Raw genomic sequence first — 21,258 nt, forward strand, 5'->3', positions numbered from 1 at the left:
ATCGGCATATAAGCTTTCAATCGGGCTTGTTCTGATATTGCCAGTGGCTAAGCGGATACCCAGATGGTGGACAGGATCCAGCATCCTTAGCGCGCTCGGGGCGGCAGAGTTATACACTACGGAACCATTATCCAATCGTCAGCAAATTAGTCTCTTGTAGAGATTCATTAGACACTTCCTGTCACTACCCCATGTAGTCTGGGATAGAAGGTTTATTAAGTTAATTGTTCTTAGACATTTATCTTTCAGATATTTAATGTTTGGAATGAAAGTGAGCCTATAGTCAAGTATAATACCTAGAAATTTGTGTTCTTTGTTGACAGGTATTCGTTGTCCACATAGCTCTAAGCAAGGGTCTTGGATCAGGCCTCTCTTTCTTGTAAAAAGAACACAAGAGCTTTTGTTAGGATTGATTTAAATCAATTTTTCTGTACCCACTCTGACACTTTGTTCAGCCCATGCTGTGCCTATCGTTCGCACACTGCGAGGTTAGAGGATTTGAAACCTATTTGAATGTCGTCCACCTAGACAGGATAAAAAGTGGCCAGTGGTAATGAAGCATGAATTGTTGTCATCTTAACAATAAAGAGTGTGCAGCTGAGCACGCCTCCCTGGGGTACACCAGTTTCCTGTATGAAAGGACATGACAGTACATTGGCGACTTTTACCCGGAAGGTACGATTGGACAAATAGCTTTCTATTAGGTTTAGCATATTACCATGAATGCCCATTTCTGACAAGTCTCTCAAGATTCCGTAGTCCCACGTTGTGTTGTACACCTTCTCCATGTCGAGGAATATGGACAAGAAAAACGGTTTACGGAGAAATGCATCACATATATTTCCTTCAATACGTTCAAAATGATCGGTTGTGGAGCGCCCTTCTCTGAAGCCAGATTGATAGGGTTCAAGCATTTTGCCAATTTTAAGGGAATGAATGAGTCACAGGTTAATAATTTTTTTTTCGAAATACATTACAAAGGCAACTTGTGAGGGCTATCGCGCGCTAACTTGTGAGTGAGGAAGGGTATTTTCCTTGTTTCAAAACAGTCACCACAATGGATTTTTTTCCGAGCGGTTGGAAGGTATCCTGCCACCCAAATGGTGTTGAAATGTGCGAGTAGTGTAACTTGGGTGTCTTTGTGTAAGCTATTGATCATTTCATACAATATTGTTTCAGATCCCGGTGCAGAGCTCTTGCATGCGGTCAAGGCAGCTCTCAACTCCACAATACAAAAAGTACGGTTGCATGGTTCATTCTGTCGACATTTTCTTATGAATGGCTTACATTCTTCTATTTATTTGTATTTGAGAAAGGATTGTGAATAATTTGTTGAACATGGCACGCTCTCAAAACGCTCCCCAAATGAGTCTGCCTGGTCTTGCAGGGTATCACCTTGTGCATTTACCAAAGGGAGTGAATATGTTTGTAGCCCTCTTATCCTATTACCCTGTTCCAGACTTTGGCCTCATCTGTGTAGGAGGTGATACTCAATAAAAACTTCTGCCAACTTTCTCTTCTGGCCTGTCGCAGGGTTCTCCTGCCTTGGGACTTTACTTTCTTAAAGTTGATAAGATTATCTGCAGTGGAAGAAGCGCGTAGCAAACCCCACGCTTTGTTCTGTTTCCCACGAGTCATTCTACATACGTCGTTCCACCGTGGGACACGCCGTTTGCATGCCAGGCCACTTATCTCAGATATGCATTTAGATTCGGCCTCTATTATGAAGGCTGACACAAACTCCACACCAGCATCAATTCCTAACGAAGACATGCCAGCCCATGAGATACTAGTAAGAGTTCCAAATTTCTCCCAATCGGCTTAGCAACTTTCCACCTAAGGAGCCTGTGGTGGATATTCGTTTTCTCTAGATGCTTTAGCAGTATGGGGAAGTGGTCGCTCCCGTAAGGTTGGTTGGTAACTTCCCACTCAAGTTCAGGCAGTATATACGGGGAAACTATGCTAAGGTCAATTGAAGAAAATCTTCTGTTAACAAGACAGTAATATGTGGGTTCCTTCTTATTCAGCAGGCACGCAGCAGAAGAAGAAAGGAACTGTTGAACAAGACGACCTCGTGCATCTACTTAAAGTTCTTAATTAAACTTAAAGTTCTTTCAATTCATCTATAAAGGACTGAAATTCATGTTTATTTTATTGGTAATGTGGGGGTATGTAAAGCGAGCAAATGGTGATGAGTTTGTTTAGGAGGACAACTAGAACCGTCACTGCTTCAAGGGGCGTTTGTAGCTGTAAACGTTGACAGGCCACACTTTTATGAATAACAATGGCAACACCGCCCGATGATGCGACGGCATCATCGCGATCTTTGCGAAACGTGACATACTTTCGGAGAAAGTTTGTGCGTTTTGATTTTAAGTGTGTTTTCTGTAAACACAGCACTTTTGGATTGTGTTTGCGGATGAGTTCTTGCACATCATCAAGGTTTCTAAGAAGACCTCTGACGTTCCATTGAATGATATGTGTATCCATATATAATGTAAATTGGTTGTGTGTGTGTACAGAAACGGAAGTGACGCCTTAGATTACAGAGCTCATTCGAGGTAACGCTAGTTTTGTCCTTTCTGGAGCGTTCGAGGGAGCCTCGCCGCTCCTTAGGCTCTTGGTGCGCCGTGAGGATAGGTGTAGTGTCCATTGCCTCTTGTGGGGCGCCGGACACGCGCTCTTGCGAGCGAGAAGTTATCTGAGAGAATCACGCCTTAGAGGGCAAGACCCCTGCGCCCACCAGCCCGGAGGTCGATGGAGCATGCCTGTGAGATTGAGCTGCGCTGGCTGTTGCCAGCGCCTGAAGGGACCGGGGAGGTTGGGGCAGCCTTGGCTGCGCCCACCTTCGGGCCGCTATGAGTCCTGCGGGATCGCTGCGTGTAGCGCAGGTTGCCGCAGATAGCTTTTGTAGGGCAGGCAACCCAAGGGCAGCCTGGTCTGTTTGCTGGTTGGATGGAGTAGGCTAACCTACTTCCACCCTGGGGGCAGGAGCCAAAGTTTGGGCAGGCAGGCTGGGCACTTGGCATTGGCCGCTGTGACACTGCCCCCGACGCGCCGCATCAGCGTAAGGTGTGCTGTGGAAAGGTGAGCCCCTCTTACGGGTTTCCTTAAACGAAATATTTTTTTTGACCTTGAGGGTGATAATGTATTTTGCTTTCTTCCAATTTGGACAAAAGCGTGAATGGGCTGCATGGTCGCCACTGCAATTCACACAGTGAGGTGTGCCACTGCAGTTGTCGGGGGGGGGGGGGGGGGGTGACCCTGGACTCCATACTTTGCACAAGTTATTTGACCACGGCAGCTCGGCGCGCCATGGCCGAACCCCTCACATTTGAAACACCGTCTAGGGTTGGGGATATATGGTCGGACGGTTAACCTAACATATCCTGTTTCAATGGTTTCTGGCCGTACGCTGGATACAAATGTTAGGACAAGATGCTTGGTGGGGATTTCCTTGTTGTCTCGTCTAAGAATAATACGTTTTACATTGGTGACATTTTGCTCTTTCCACCCTTCCAGGAGTTCAGCTTCCCTCAAATCTTGGAGATCTGCCTTTGACATGACTCCGCGTGAGCTATTCATTGATCAGTGTGGTGTAATAGAGACTGGTATGTTACCAAATGTCACAAGACTGCCTATTGCAATTCTGTCTGGAGAAATAAATATGGCCTGTTTTTCAGAGTTCTCGCTGTGTACAACATATTTCGGATAGGTATCTTTTGTTAGGTTGAACCGTAAGGTTAGGTCATCGGTGCGTCCCCTCTTTTGAGGGTGGCGGTCAAGTATGCGAGGAAATGCGGGTGTTCCCATAGTACTTCCGTTTCTTTTCAGGAGCAATGGCGGCCACCCACCACGGAGCCCAGCTTGGGGACGCTGCAGCACTTAATGTGTAAGGCTGCAGGCACGAACCATACATTGCCACTATAAACTAATATATTATACCCAAGGGAAGGCACATACAGAAGGTTAACCCAAGCCGCCTAGGAAAATTAGGAAGTGACGGAAGAGAAGAGATGATAGGACAGTAAAAGAAAGAAGATAGGAAAAGAAAAGGTTGAAGAGGGGGACAGGAAAAGGCGACTGCCGATTTCCCCCGGGTGGGTCAGTCCGAGGGTGCCGTCTACTTGAAGCAGAGGCCAAAGAGGTGTGCTGCCTCTGCCGGGGGGCATCGGCTCTTCCCCCAAGATCCCCCTTTCCCCGTACACGGCTACACGTGGGAGGGTACAACGCTCATGTGCTCGGTACTGTGGTGTTGCAACACACCAAACGCCTGGTGAAGCAGCCACTCCTGCGGGGGTAACAAATAGATAAATGAATAAATAAACCTGGGCATCAGTGAAATCGAAGCGATTCCTGACAGACGCCAGCCCCGTTCAGGGCGAACACATATTGTAATCCGACTGCAGAATATCAGGGGACGTCAGGACAGGCCAATCAATAACGTGAAAAGAGGTGCAGGTTTTAGCTTGCTGCCAATAACGACCACAACACGAGAGGGGCATCTCATCGAGCCTCGACTCGTCCTTTGCAAGTGGTTCCTGGTAGATAATTTGGCAAAATACATGATACGAGTGGTGCACTTCCCCATATAATGTTAAGCATTCGGTCAGGAAAGCACAGATTGAGCCTGCTGGGGCTGGCAATAAGGCGTAGGGCAGGTATGTACTATGTGTACTATAAGGCATATACTATGTGTAATATACTATGCGCAGTTTTTGCGACAGAATATGAAGAAGGAGGTCTAAAATGTAATAGACAAATCCTGTTTGACTGACTCTCTCTCTCTGTTGTATTCCCTTGCCAGTGCGGCAAAAAAGACACAAAAGCACTTAATTGTTCCTGAAATCTGCAGTTTTTAGGACATCCTAATTCCGGTGCTAATGACAGCGACGATTGCATTACCTTTTTTTATTCGGTCTCTATTAGAAGTTTATTATTAGAAGCATTAATATTGTCGTGGTGTATAGCAGTTTGTTTACGTAATGCGGTGCGCTAACGTTTTCTTTGTTGAGGTAATGTTCACACTCTTCAAGTTGGTGGTTTGCCGCCAGGTAGTCTTTATTTCTTAGTACTAGCAAAGATTCACACTTATTGAAACATCCGCTAATAGACAACGTCTGTGTTTTGCAGCTTATATACCACTGTAGCTTGAATTTTGCGGCAGTGGCGGGATTGTCATCTTAATTTACTTTAATAGGAAAACAAGTTGTCCAGCGTATGCAAGAACACCAGAAGGTTAATTAAAAACAAACTACTGACGAGTGAATTCCTGTGTTCAGAAATTATTTGCAACAGGTTTCCTTTCTAGTAATTAGCTACGTTCGGGTGGATGTCTCATTTTCTCTTTAATTGTTGCCAGTAAACCTCTTGGTTATTGTTTTCCCAACTTCCTAGCTTCTCCTTTCTTCAAGCCGAAGGCTCTTCCACATTACGATATGAAGCCAGGTCCAAGATATAACCTTGCGTTGAAATAACTGGTGATCCGCCGTGACAGCTGAAGCTACAAGCGGCAACAGCGGTCGGCCAGCGAAAGAGCAGCAGTCTCGAGACCTCGATGACGTACGGGAGAGTGCTTGGCTTTTCCTTTGATGTATATCAGGTTCTAAAAGAGGGTCAGATTTTAGAACTGGCAGATAACTTCGCTTAAAGCCCAGAGGTTAGGTTGTTTCGGATCGTTGTTTTGGAAGGATCATGGACTTGGCGAGGCTGCAGAAGCCGTACCTGTTGCTGTTGTTTGATTAATCGGTGATTCATAGAAAGGGTTTGGCGCGAAAACCCATAATAAGACAGACAATCATTTATTTAGGCACTGATGATGAGGAGCTCAGAGAAGCATGGACCCTCATAGAGCAAAAAAAAAAAAAAAGAGGAAGCGCCGCTCAGGCATCAGAAGAAGCGGGAAAGGGAGAAATAAAGACAGGACCATGGGGTACAAAGGGACAAAATGATAGGAGGTTGAGGCAAAACGCTTGCGCGTGAGACTGAGCTCTGCATCCTGGAACTTGACCTGATTAATAGGTCGGGCTATTGTCCCCAGTAAGTGGTACTTCTTCTCAACAAGGAGGCAGAGTTCATATTGTCAAGGTACACTCCGCCATATCTGTTATCAGAAAATATTACTTCGTATTTGGCAAATATTGAACGAAAGTGCGAGAAACTGTCGTTTCATCGACACACATGGTGTTAGAAGTGGCTGATCGTTTTCCCCAGTGAGGGATTAAATGTTGTGGCACGTTTCAGTGAGAAGGACGCAGACCACTTGCCTTCTGAGTAGTTTGCCTTCTGAGAAACTACAAACTTAACGCAGGAGCATTTTTACAAAGATTTCGGGGCGCCAAGAATTCGAGGGACGAGAGCTATCCCGAGTTTCTGTACAATTTAAGAGTAAATATAAGGGAATGGGTAAAACGCAGTGTGTCCTACAGCTACAGGAACACTGTAGTGGAGAAGATTGGATTAGAGCCTTTTTACAACTGTCTCCTAGACCAGAGCAGGAAAGGAATGGGGTAGAGGACCTGGACGACGTACCATTTCGAGGGAAGGGCCCCAACTCGTCAAGAAGTACGCATCGCGCCGACAGGTCAGCAAGAGCGTAGGAGTTGGCGGGTCCTACAATTCCAAAACAAGTGCAAATAGCCATTATGTGAAGCACTCTTCAAGCCCTCGGGTTCAGAGAGAGAAAAAGAAGGTCACTTGAGGTAAACATGAAAGAAAGAGCTACAGTCAATGGAGTGAAAAGGTGACCAACGCAGAAAAGGTAAAAAAAGGCTTTTAAAGGTACTAAGCCGCTCATTTGCTACAAATCCAATGAGCGGGGTCACATAGCGGTAAACTGCACAAAGGAAAGGGTTGCGCTCTCGTATGTCTATCACTGCAGAGAAAACATTTTCTTACATGCATGACCTGGCAGAGCGATGCGGTATAAAGGTAGTACACTGCTCAATTCATCACCAACAGAGCAACAGAGTAGAAATGTGGTATTCCGTTCTCAAGTGCATCCTTAGAGGACTGTGTTGAGAAAATAAGCGCGACTAGGAAGCATGCCTACCAGCAGCACTTTTTGCTTGGCTGTGGTACCACATGAATTCGCTGGTTTCAGTCCGGCCCACCTGGTTTACGAAAGGTAACTGCACTCAACTTTTCGAATGGTGCACGAACGCGGGAAGGACGCTGAGAAGACCCTACTGGTGGTGGACTTTGCTTTGAACCTGCTGGAGCATCGGCATAATGCTAAAGAGCTTGTGCAGGCCCGCATGAAATCAGCTCAGGCTCGATCGAATGTTTACCATGATACAACCGCCCGTCACAGGACGTTCCGTATGGGTGACAAGTTAATTTTACTGGAACCTCAAGGCGAAACAGGCTCGATGTCAGGTCGGAAAGGCCTACTGAAGTCGCTGTAAAACGCTGTGACACCAACTAAGCGGTGAAAACTCCAGGAAAACATAAAGACGTGCGCATTTATCAGTGTAACTTAATGAAACCCCTACGTGCAAAGAGAGACATTGTTGAATATTGCCCTAAACCTTCCTAAACAGATGAAGGACCACCGGGTTTGTCTAGGCGGGGGCAGGGGGGGGGGGGGCAGTAGCAATGAATAAGTCTAAAGAAGACTGAGCAGAGAGAATAACTAAACAAACCCAGTTGTCTGACCTCGGCGAAATTATAGAAATTTGATGAATGCTTTGTCGATAGCCCGGGTAGATTTGATTTGACTGAGCACAATATTGAGCTCATGTACGAAAGCCGGTGCAATCAAAGTGTTATTTATTCCTTCCTAGGCGTAGCGAAATCTTTGACAAGGAAGTGAAGCGCGTGTTCCAATTAGGTGTAATGCAGCCTTTTGAGAGCGAAAATGCCTCACCTACGATCTTGGTGGAAACGCCGGGTAAACCCCCAAGGCCCGTAGTAGACTATGGGAAATTTAATGCTGCCACTAAGGATCAAGTGTGTCCAATTCTATATATTGAGGAGAGGGCGGCACAGGTGATTCGAGCAGCTGATCTGACTACGCTAGACCTTAATCAAGGGTACTGGCAAGGGTCGCTCACTGATCTAGCCAGCAGATACGCGTCATTTCTCACACCAACAAGGCAGTCAACCGACGATAATGAGCTTAGGATTTAAAAACGCTCTCTTTTGTTTTTCTCGCCTCATGAATAAGATTATAAAGGGTTATGAAGCGTTTGCCGTACCGTACTTAGATGACATCGCAGTCTTTCCTGATTCATGGACAAACCATTTGTTGCCTCTTAGAGCGGTGCTCAGCCATTTGTGTCAAGCTGGGCTCACCGTAAAGGCCAAGAAGTATGGTCTTGCAAAGGCGAGCGTTACCTCCCTAGCTCACCACATAGGTCAAAATTCTAGGAAAGTTAGTAAGGTCAAAATATAAGCGGTAGCAGACAGTCCTCAACTGAATACTAAGACAAACATGCTGGTATGTTAGGGACTCAATGGGTATTATAATCATTACATCCGCAATTATTAAACTTTGGCAAGCCCCCTGGCTCATCCTCACCACGGGACAGAGCTGTCAAACGCAGTATGTAATGGAAAGAATGAAGACGCCTTCTTAAGCGAGAAGGCTGTTTTGATTATTCGTCCGGTATTGCGGGCACCCGATTTTGACCGAGGATTCATCGTCCCGTATGATGCGAGTGATCCAGAGCAAGGTGCCGTTCTCTGCCAGAGGTATGACAACGGTAACGAACATACCGTCCTCTATCTGAGACGAGAACTGAGCTCTTGCAAGATGGCATACTGCGCGTCGGAAAAGAAATTGCGTGTATTGTGTGGGCATTTAAGAACTTGCAATGCTATCTCGGGGGCACCAAATTCACCGTAGAGATTGAACATCGTCCCCTAACCTGGCTGCGAACCACGGCATCAAAGAACAGTCAGCTCCTGAAGTGGAGCCCTTTTCTGCACCAATGTCAATGTTGACATGAAGTCCAAGAAGGGAAAATTGAAAGGAAACGCGGATGTGCTTGGTCGCTCTTTCTAACTGGTCCGGGGTGTCCCTTCTCCTTTACTCAAAATTGCTGTTTTTATCTGTTTGTGAGATTGTGTGCGTAGATGAGTAACGTGGCACATCTTGTTTACCAGCATAAGCGCGTCCAGAAAGTTTTGAATTTGTGCATTTCGCAAACAGCTACTAAAGAGAGATTGATCGCCATATTTCTTTTCACCCTATTTGTGCAGTTGGGGCTAAGTGCTTGCTTGCACACTTGTTTGAGCTTCACAAACCCCTTGAAGAATCTGATCGTCAACATGCCCGACAATGTGGCCTTCGGCGGCGAGTTTCTTGCATTAATCTGCAGAAAACGAAGTCGTCTCTCCGTGCAGCAACGGTGACTGCTACCCTACGTGACTATTTTGGCAGCAGAGGAAGCCGTTATGACAGCAGTACACAACACACTGTTTGTCCCACTCAAGTTTAAAATGCGATAACTACAATGAGAAGATGGTCGGAGGACAGTTCCCAAGCGAAGCTGTGCGCTGGTGGTTTTCCCGTAACGAGCTCCCCTCGTCGGAGGAGAAGAGCCACAAAGGAAAGAAACAGTTGCCACTCCGGGGGAAGTAGAGACGACGCCAAGGGCTCAAGGAAGTTTCTCAGAAGAAAGTTTGAACAGAGGTGTTATAATAACGACGAGGAGAGGAAAGAAGCTGCTCTGGGCCGTGGAAACGAGGTTCATTGAAATGCTTGTTGATATACACTTGACTTTTAATTTACATTTCCTATGTAACGACGTAAAAAAGATTTGTTGAAGTGCCAGTTGGTTACTGTTACCCCAATTTCCGAACTCCTGATTCTTTAAATCCGAAACCTCCGCCACGCTACCATATGGAGCTGGGTTCAAGTCATAACGTAGCACCTAAACAGTGTGCTGCCAGCTACGCGATAATGGTGACTTCTTAATAAATGAAGGAGGATGATTTACGTATGGAAATATTTGGGCTATATGCCAGTTCCTAGATGAAGGATTTCCAGTGAGTAACATCTAAGAAATGGGCATGATGCGAGTGATCGAGGACTAGTTCCTGTTCTCTGCAACAGGGATTCACATTCCCTCTGGCAGAGAACCGGTCACATTTGTTATGGTCTAATGCATAGACTGTAGGAAACAATCTAATACTTATTTCAACAGGAAGTTCACAGACTTGCCAGATAATAAATTCCTTTAAACAAAGCAAGAAGCGAGTAAAGAATGGACTTCTCGAACGTTCTTGCAGCACTACACGCAGAACATGATGTATCAGAACGATAACAAACGCAAACACGAAATCAGAATATTCGTTAATTGAAAGCGAAAACCACCACAATAGTAGGAAAGTGGAAAACGCCTATTCCCCCCCCCCCCCCCCCCTACACAAAAAATTACGAAGGCTAAATTTGACGGCGTGTAATTAATACAGGTCCCTATCTTTGTCGAACGCTGCTAAAACCTTCAGAGCAATTGTTTGCGTTCGTAACATCTCTACGTTCGCTATACGCTCAATTTTAACAATTTGTAGTGTCCAAGCTTATTATGACTACAAACTGTTAAGGAGATTTTTTATTCTATCTGTTTTCTTTTAGGTGTACCATAGAAAATGTAATTTCTTTTTAATTTGCTTTCATTCATAAGCGTATCAAAGTTAAATTGTGGGTTTGTGAGCCAATACAAAGCCACATTGTGAGCCAAAACAACGATCTGATTATGAGGCACGCCGTAGTATTAGTAGGCACGCCGGAAATATGTACCACCTGGGGTTGTTTAACGTGCACCTAAAACTAAGTACAAGGGAGTTTCGCATTTCGCCCACATCCAAATGCGGGGCAACCGTATCATACTGGCTACGATTTTCCACGAGAAGAAGGCATACTTAAACTTTTATTCAATATTTCGCATTCCCTCGGGTTCCATAAATTCGTGCTGCATTTTCGTTTAAACCAGAAGTTAAAATAAACAAAGGAATGTAACTACAGAGATCGCTTGTAAAAGGAGCGGTCCAAGCTTTCACGTAACAGGAATTGTAGTTTTTAAGTTATTTCAAACACATAACGAACGAGAAACAGCCCCCCGAGATGTCACCATATTTCCGATCGAAACGCCTATAGGTAGGTTGAAGTTTCTTGAAGCAGCATCGATTTGTGTTTCTTTAGGTGCGCAAGGAGGGCCTCAAAATTTGAACCCAGGCCTCGGCAATAGTCCCACTTTGAACTGAAGCGCAATATTGCGGAGTTAAGCACCAAGTACCAGCCTTCCGTTTTTCTTTGAAGAGAACTTCTCGCGAAGAATTTAGAACCCTGAAATGTATGAAAGAGGAATAAGTAGATAAGACAAAAATGAATTTAACAATTTTAGGCTTTGAGAGGCAATAGTGAAAATACTTCTGTTAGATGTGCCGCCGACCTTAACAAGTTGTTGGAAAGTTGGGTCTCTTTTCGCCTCATCTCGAAAATTGGACTCCCGCCAGGTTGAACTTCTGAGAAACCGACGATGATGTAGAAAGAGTCAAAGCCAAGGCATCGTATAAGGTCCATGTGAAGGTTTCATTTTCTCATTAAAACACCTGCTTTATTTGAAGTAGACTGATGGGAAACAGAAGTTCATCTAAGCAGTGTTATATGGATCTCACTTAAGGGTGGCCACGTGTCCTAGATATGATTTCTGGCAGCAAATGCTTCAAGTCTAATAGCAAAAATGCCTGATCGTGGAGGACCAATACTTCTTTGATGTGGTCGTCCAGATAGTGAAGCCCATCTTCGTAATGGCATTCGTATAAGCGCGTAGCAATATTGTACAGGTTGTTGAAAAGTAACTTTTGTACTTCTTATTTTACACATAACGCACTAACATAGGATGACACCACAACGCTGCAGTAAATACGTGATTTGTCATTGCGATTTAAATGACTCACACTACCGCGATATTACGGGCGCTTTGTCTGCAGATGTCATAAGTATTCCACCAAGCTTTTTTCGAAACAAAATTTACGCGGCCTAGCTAAGAAGCACCACATTAAAGCTTTGTTGTAGCCTTAATTCTCCAAGTTATCAAAAGGGTGGTACAATAAAATATTCAGAATTGAAGGGAAGAACATCAAGGCGGGCAAATAAAACTGTATTTTTTAAAACCCAAAGGAGCACACACGGAGCACGATACCTTGATATGGCCCAGTAGGTCTTCGAATGTATTTCTAATATCTTTCACATCCTCTATCTCTATTTATGTATAGTCCTTAAAGCTAGCCTGCCATGTTTTTGCATCGAATGCACTTATGGCAGGGCAAATTTTTTAAATACAGTGATTTAAAATCTGTAAATGTTTGCCGCAGTCTCAAGTTTCTTTCTTTGTTTTTTTTTTGGGGGGGGGGGAGGGGGGGTTAGCAAAAGAACGCAGCTCCTTTATTTCAGGGGTTCTTCTAGCATGGAATACAAGAATCTTGGCACGAAATCTTGCCGTATATAAGTGTAGGTCAGTGAGGTAAAACACAGTCATTGTCAGCGAACAATTCATTTGCGCAGAAACAACTCATATCTTGAACGGAACCCTTGTACGATTCAGTAGCAGATCATTCCAGTGGTTCTGATGGGGGATTTTTCGTTGCCTTTCTCTCAAAAAATTTTTATCCAATCATGCGTGGAACCAGTGGATGTCTGATTTTCACTTCATTAATTACTTCTCTCCCCCTTGCGGCTTTCCGCAGAACTATTACTTCAAAACTCTTGCCTTTGCTTAGAGTTGTTGACAAATTCGACTTCCCCCTGCCCTCTGCTATCCGCTTGGTTAGCTGAGGTGGTATAGCGGCTGGCCCGGAAAGGCGGTGGTCCCAGGTTCGAGTCCCCGGACAAGGACCAATTTTTGTTCAACTGCGAGGTTTTTCTTTCGAGGAACCCGTATGTTCAACTGCGAGGTTTTTCTTTCGAGGAACCCGTATCGGTTTTCTTTGTAGCAATTGCTACGAATGGGTGGATGTCTTATTTTCCTTTATTAAGCGCTGAACGCATGCAGCGCCGCGTGAGAACGAGAATGCTGCCTACCACTAAGCAGTCAGAGAATGCGCTCACCGGGCCAGAACTCGCTTAGTCGACACAGTCGTATCCGGAGAAAGTAGGACGCCCGAAACAAAAGGGGGCGTTACTCCTCTTAATCCAACGCTTAACACTTTTGTATTTGAGGCTAGCTAGAAAATTTCAGATACTGCCGAAGGTCTGTCCTTTAAGCTACTATTAAGTGGCCGCACTTATAGTGTTCCCAATAGGCTTTAAGTAGCCAAGTCTGCATATCTGGCTGGCTATTATGTAGATAACGTAGTTTTACATATTAGCTACATTTACACCAGTCTGCAAAGTATTTATGAACATGAATAGAGATCAATAGCACACTACACAACCAGTGTCCTGTCCAATCGACTGGATCCAATCCCATCAATTCGTACCTTAGAAATCAGGCGAGCACGCGTACTGACCCGCCGTGGTTGCTTAGTGGCTATGGTGTTGGGCTGCTAAGCACGAGGTCGTAGGATCGAATCCCGGCTATGGCGGACACATTTCCATGCGGGCAAAATGCGAAAACACCCGTGCACTTAGATTTAGGTGCACGTTAAAGAACTCCAGGTGGTCCAAATTTCCGGAGTGCCCCACTACGGCGTGCCTCATAATCAAGAAGTGGTTTTGGCACGTAAAACCCCATGATAATAATAAAAAAGAGCCCGCTTACTCGCCCATGATGGTATCGAAGGCAACTGCTAAAATGTTTGGCTAGAAGTAGAGCTGAGTAGAATGTGAAGTTTTTTTCCATGTATATCAAAGGTATACATTTTTAAATGGTTAACTCAAGGTATCTGTCATTGTCGTAGTTTAGCTCGCTTGTAGGTCGGCAGGAAAAATGACTCAGAGTACCTGCTTTCCGTAATCACCAGAGCAATGGCTTTTATGCAGTTGTTCTGAAGAGTGAGCATTTTATATCGCCTTTTCCAGAAGATTACCTGCGGAGACAGTTATATATTTTTTATAATATTCGACTAAGAAATGCTACTTAGGCTGAATCTGTAAAGCAATAATATGCATTGCAAAAATTTTTAAGGAAATGGTGGTCTAAAGGGGAGGGGGAGCGGAGATGTGAGGTGTCAGAATTTAACCGAATCACTTGACTTGAAATAATTCATTTACGTTTGGTTTTCGGTTGCGGTGCACTGTGCAGATAATTAGATGCTAGAAGAAAATGTGATACTTTTTCTGACGTTCGAACTTCTGTGTTAGAATAAATAATTGAGAAGAGGTTTATAATACAGCTGTACAAGGCACTGCCCTTCGACTTCTCACAGGTTTGCTCGTGAAGCAAGGGTATATTTTAGGCAGCAAAAAAAAAAAAAAAAAATACATGTGTTATTTGATTACTACACTTGTACTGAGTGGTGGCGGATGCATATATGATTTACCCACTGCAAAAAAAAAAAAAAAACCTCAGCTGTGATTCCTGACTGGTAATGTACACACAGAAGCGGATTTGTACACGTTAGAGGAAAATGGTAGCTGATAGCAAAAACAGTTACTTCTTTCAAAAATGTATTGCCAATTACTGCCCCACAAAAGTAAATAGGGCCACTTATTAAAAGTAATGGATTTTTTTATTATAGTTATTTTCTTCCCCAAATTATTACCATCGCACAAATGCAGTAAAAATAGGAAGAGCTTGTTTCGCTCTTTTCATCCGTCCTCTGCTGCCTTATGTTCCCGAAAAATTCCTTTTCAAAATTGTATTCCATATGTTCAGCTTGCTTTGTTGCGAAGATATCTGGCGGTGACCCTGAAATATATATATATATATATATATATATATATATATATATATATATATATATATATATATATATATATATATATATATATATATATATATTACAGGAAAGCTGACATGTTCGTCTTTGAAGAAAAATGTGGAATTCCGCAATCCTGCTTTGCCAAGGTGATAAAGGCATAGCTGGAGTACTCTGAGTGCGAGAAGTAAGTAATCTACGACAGTGTTTTCATCCATTTGGGCGCTGTTGTTCCCGTCAAACTGAAGCGTTCAGAGCTGCATCACTTGTCATAGCCTGTATTGTCGTAAATGTAACTGGCTACATGCAATTGGATACCGAACAAAGCGCTTGAATTGCAGTGAGCTTTACCGAGCATACAAAGTAGTCGGTAATTTAGAAAATTACCAACGAGCGGTATTGATTACAAGTGTTCTATTTCATTCCTTGCGTACAAGTCTGCGTGACTTAATGTGATGTTCAATGAGTGAAATCAAAGTAATTGACAACTGACGGCTACAAGCTGTCCATTTCCCAACGGCGAACAAGTTCATTCTCATGCCTAGCACAGTTGCCTTTCTTACACTAAATTAGTTTCACGAGGATGGCCAAACATTTATTTACATTTTAGCCTATAATCTAAAATGTAAATGTTCTTGATCGCCGGCTGGAAATGGACAGCATGTAGCCGCCAGTTGTAGGTGACTTTGATTTCAGTCATTGTTCGTCCATATTTTGTATGACATTAAGAAAATCTACGCAACGACAAGCAATAACATGTCCGCTAGCTAAGGGAGTTAAATGGTGGGGGTGGGGCTTACTGAACTTCGTAATCCATGCAACATAACAAACTGCAATTACCAACACCGTTTTCTGACAGGGAGGCACTTGTGTGCAAATTTTCGCCGTATATATCTTCGCTTGCTGGTCGATCGCTCATTTGAACACCCACGATCCCGATTTTCCCCGATCCACAGGTTAGGCATGCCCTGTCACGTATCTATGCGGCTCAGTGAGTTTCGAAAAATTTGCACGCGAAGGTGAATTGAGGTAGTCAATCAAAATTTTTCAAATGTATTTTTTGTGCACGTGTGTTTGTGTGGGGAGGGTAGAGGAGGGGGAGCGGGTGCTCGTAAGGTGTGTAAACGGTAATTACTGAAAAGCAGCGCGTATGTTTGAATTTTTTCACTAAATTGGAGTCACAGACATTGCGCATCAATCTGGTCAGACACGAACAGTGACTATGTCAATATATATATAAAAAAGTGATGCAAATACAACGCACTTTTTGCAACCTCTTTAGGGCAAAGCTTATATGAAGCGATCTTTTTATGTCATGTCAAGTGCTCATGCACGGCAAGGAATAATGGAGCGCAGGGACGCCTTGCCTGGCCAGAAAATCAGCAAGACTGCGTAACGCCCCCAACGCAACCCACATGATCGATGTGACCTCGAATTATACTGTTTTCGGTTCGGCTTACGTTTCATTGCGCCATCACCGGAGTCAGCCCCCACATTCCTCCCGACAATACGCGCAAAATCTAATAGCGAACTTGCGCAAAATTGGTCTTTGCCGAGATAATTGTGTGCTTAGGGCCTGTAGTCGTGGCAAGGAAGATATTTAAATACTGCGTGGTCTTTAACTCTTAATTATAGTAATTCCCGAACCACACGTACTCATTTTTAAGAATTAGCCACTAGTCATTACACACCCGTTGCCACAAACCTCAAGGCGAAATCGTGGAAAGTCAAGTTTTTGCAAGGAGCCGCTCGATACATACGGTGCTTGTTTCAGCCCGTACCTATACTGTATAAACTGTTATAAGCGCAGAGTTCATAGTCGAAGTGAACATATGTTACCACAAATAACGCTAGCATCACAATATTAATTAACAAAAGTTCATTAATTACCTTTTCATTAGTGCCGTAGGAGTAGCTGTCTATGGGCAAATTTTAAGACAGCCACATTTTAACGCACCCTCATTTTCTGTAACGTAATTCTAGATGTTCGTCATCAAATGTTTTCCACACTTTCAAGAAATCAATACCTTTTATAAAAAATCGGTATACACTAAAAAGACCCTGTTAAAATTGCGCTGTGCTACTGAGAGGCTCGTATGCTCACCAGATATATATGAGCCAAGGCTAGGGCGGTAATGTGCTAAGCAAGAACATCGTTCGTTTCCTGAAATCGCGGAACAGATGTGAGCATACTCGCACTAATTTGGCAGTCAGCAATCAGCTTTCTTTTAATCCGTTATTTTAAACTCTCGTTCGCAGCGCACTTAACATCATATGTATATATATATTTATATATATATATATATGTATATAAATATATATATATATATATATATATATATATATATATATATATATATATATATATATATATATATATATATATATATATATATATATATATATATATATATATATATATATATATATACCCATTTCCTACAACTGAGCGCATTCTAAGCGAGGAGGCAACGCCGGACGGACGCAGTCATCGGAGAATACAACCCATGGAGCGTCCCTATTGGCCGAGTATGCCGACACCTGTTCGGGCTCGACGATTAGTTGAAAATGGCGTGACCCCGACGGACTGAAGGGGCTATAAGCAGCACAACCACCAGGAAAAGAAATACGTTATTCTCGCCGCGGGCTGCAGCGCCCGATTTGCTGCCGGCCGTAACGATGACTTTTTACTGTTGTTTTACTTTGTTCTATTCCTGTGGCTAAATAAAACTTCACCTCCAGAAGTACACCTCAACGTCGGCCAACTGCCACACGTAGCGGCAAGGTTCAAATAACGGGCGGCAGCGATAGGCGTGAACCTTCGCTCAAAGAAGTCCGGAGAGACTGGGAACAGTGGGCAGATGAACCAGGTGGCGGGGTCCGGCATCCGCGGGTGAGCGCATGGTTGCTTTCCTTTTCTTTAGCCAGATTTCAAATTTTATGCATTTTTTTATTTTTTCTGGGAATCGGGCATTTGTGACATATTTTGGGTTTGCAGAAATTATTTTAAAAAGCAGTTCTAACCACCAGTCGATCTTAGAAGGTTGACGAGGCCAGTCTTGTTGATGTTGTGCGACGATTAGAAAGTTGAGGCGGATGAAACAATAACAGGGCTAGCTATACAAAATGTAATTAAAATAGTGGCAACGATGACGAGAGAACTGACATTGCTTAGGAGTTGGTACAGGAACCCCAGAAGCGCGAGGCATAACTTCAGAAGCCCGAGCGAGAACGTCAAGAGCCCGAAAAAGTTATGCAGAATTGAACAAATAGATTGCACGTTGGATGTCTCAGAGAGAACGGCTGGTTGCAAGATCTGTAGGTAGTAAAAAGAGAAAGTGGGAGAAAGTCGCTAACAGATTTTCGGCCTAAGCCGAAGAAAGAAGTACTACCTGGGAGGTCAGCAGCACGTTCATAGAGGAACGGCAAGTGTTAGCCGCTAACGATGCCTTAGTAGCAAAAAAAGCCGTTGAAGGCGGTAGTGAGTGCGACGAGGTGCTGTGCAAGAAGACCACAGTAGAGACAACTAGGCTAGCTGTAAATAAATTGGCACAGTCACCGCGTGTGTGTGTCGTATATATTGTTAACGAGGTTGTTAACGAAGTTCAGGGTATCGCTCACTCAACAGACACGAGCAGCCATCTCGAGTGTGAGCTCCGTGCCTGAGAGCAGTGCAAGATGGACGATGCAGTTGAGGACAGTCTGCAGGAGCGCAAGTTGCGTAGATCAAACGAAAACAGCCACTTTGTTCAGGGATCAGTGAAGGTGTTCGCCAGTCGAGGTAGCCAAAAGAGCGGTGATTCAGGTACGAATCATTCAAATCGGTGGGGGGGGGGCGAGAAAACGATCAGGAATGGCGAGCTGCGTGCGCCGATGCACAGCCTGAGTTGAACAATTCGGTAGAGTGCGCTTTGCAGGAGTGGAAGTTGCGTGGCGCACATAAAGACTGCTACGTTATTTCAGAGTCGGTTGAGCTGTCCACTAGTCAAGGGGGAAAGAGGAATGATTTATTCATAAATCGCTCACACTATGCGGATAAGACAGTGATGCGGACCGACGAGATACGTAATGGTCAGCGCGAGACGCGAGCAGATGGTTCAAAAGGGAGCACTCGGAAGAAGTGTCGGTGAAAGAAGCGTTCTAAAGGGTTGAATGCGGCAGAATCTGACGCCGCCCAAGAATATGAGAAGTGTCAATGAGCGGGACGCAAAGAGACGAATGGCGCGATTGCCGTTGACAACGTTTTCGATTCACGCGCGTCCGAGCCACCGGCGAAAACGAGTCAGAGAAGCATGCTCTGCTCCCCACGGGCTGTCATTCCGCCCTTCTTTTCAGGGTGCAGTATGCAGTGCACATGAGCGCGAGGTTGTAGGGAGATGCGACGCGGTCAGGCGAGGTCCTGATGAAAGCAAGTTGCCGGGACCCAAATTGGCAGCAGACTGTAAAGTCTGGAAAGAGCCGATCGAATGTTGCACCATTTTTTGTCGCCGGATAGACAAACTAGACAACGCCACCGGACCTGCCTGACAGCTTAGCTATCCCGCCCTCATGTGCTACGTGTGGAGCTTTTGTCTCCGCCTGTGTGACGTTTCCTGAAGTAGCAACTGGAAACCGGCACGGTTCGAGGTACTTGACCCCCACTGCACGGAAATGTCGTTCAAGGACGACCGAGCCCCTTCAGCGGAGCGTCTTCTAGGCGAGGAATCAACGACGGACGGAGGCAGCCATCGGAGAATAGAGCCCATTGAGTGTCCCCATAGGCCGTACATGACGCCGCTTTCACGTGCCCCACGATTGGATGAACATGACACCTGTACGGGCTCACCGACTGGATGAAAATCACGCCTGCGCGGGTCGACAATTGGTTGAAAATGATGAGGCACTGATGGAGTGAAGGAGTGATAAGACAGGCAGCCGTCGGGAAGAGAGAGAGATGTTGTTGCTGCGGGCCGCAGCCTCACATTTGCTGTCGGCCGCAACGATGACTTTTTACTGTTGTTTTGCTTCCTTCTATTCATTGACATATTGTAAAAAAAAAACTTCCTTTTTGAAGTTCACCTCAACGTCGGCCAACTCCCGCACGCAACGGAACGATTCATATAGCATGTATGTAAATTCCGCAAATCTAATTAATTTCTTCTGCTTCAGTTGCATTACTCTAGGCTTAGGTAACAAAGTCGCATTTGCGCATGAGAGGGGAGGCATTGATAGCGAAACGAAATTACAAGGGACACAACATCATCTACCAGTGGATACCGGGTCACTGCGGAATATCGGGTAATGACAGTGCGGATGACGCTGCCCGGTCGGCCCATGATGGTGCCCAGATTGTACCCATACCGCTGTCAAGAACAGATGCAGCCACAAGTCTTCGCTCCCTCGCACGCGAGCTTACGCTAACTCTGTGGAACACCAGCGAATTCACGAACACACGTCTTCACAGATTGGATCCAAGTTTGCAACTCCGTCTTTCAGCAGGGTTCCCACGAGCGGAAGCGACATTTCTGTGCCGTCCATGGCTCGGCGTGGCATTCACGAACTCCTATTCCTTCCGTATTGGAATGCCCGACAGCCCTGCTTGCGACACCTGCGGCAGCGAAGAGACGATCGCGCACCTCCTCTGTGACTGTCCACGTTACAGTGTGCAAAGAAAAGTGGTCGTGACATTGCTCGAAAAACTGGACTATCGCCCCTTCACAGAAGAGAAAGTTCTAGGACACTGGTCCAGACGGGTTTCGGCTCTCAAGGCTCAGTTTGCTCAAGTTCTTAAGGACATGTGAATTGTGTGAACGCCTTTGACTATTGTTGCGCGTAACATCGCGTTACTGTGTGCATTTTTCTTGTTTTTTTTCTTCTCTCTTCCTTCTCCTTTTATTCCCTTTACTCCTTTCCCCAGCACAGGGTAGCCAGCCGGTATTTACACTGGCTAACCTCCCTGTCTTTCCTTCCCTTTCGTCTCTCTCTCTCTACTAGACAACTACCTGAAGTAAGGGCCGCAGCTATATCGGCCCTGTGAATTTCGACAAACATTCGCATACTAATTAAGTTAAGAGGCATGATGTGACAACGCGCACGTGCATACATGAACAGGTATTACTGTATCCCTGCAAACACATGCTGTCATTGAACTGCCGTGCTGAAGAGTACCAACCACGGAGATCGAATTTTCCTTCGTGCTACCTCTCGCCTAAATACGTATCCGAAACGAGAAATTACGCAATGTATAATAGTAAGTGAGCGGGAAACCACCAGCCATTTGGCTCGATCAAGCTTTGCCCCACGGCAGATTACGTCCGTGATAAGGCGCGCGGGCCACGTGTGCGCTGAGCCGCGCCATGGGCTACCACGGCTGCGCTAGAGAACAAACGCGTGCTCCCCTTCAACCACCATTCCGCTTGGTCGCGACATATTATTTCATCTCCAGCATTGCGCGCGCACGAAGACTGCGCA

The sequence above is a fragment of the Dermacentor andersoni genome, chromosome 8 (genome assembly GCF_023375885.2).
Source record: "Dermacentor andersoni chromosome 8, qqDerAnde1_hic_scaffold, whole genome shotgun sequence".
NCBI lineage: Eukaryota > Metazoa > Arthropoda > Arachnida > Ixodida > Ixodidae > Dermacentor > Dermacentor andersoni.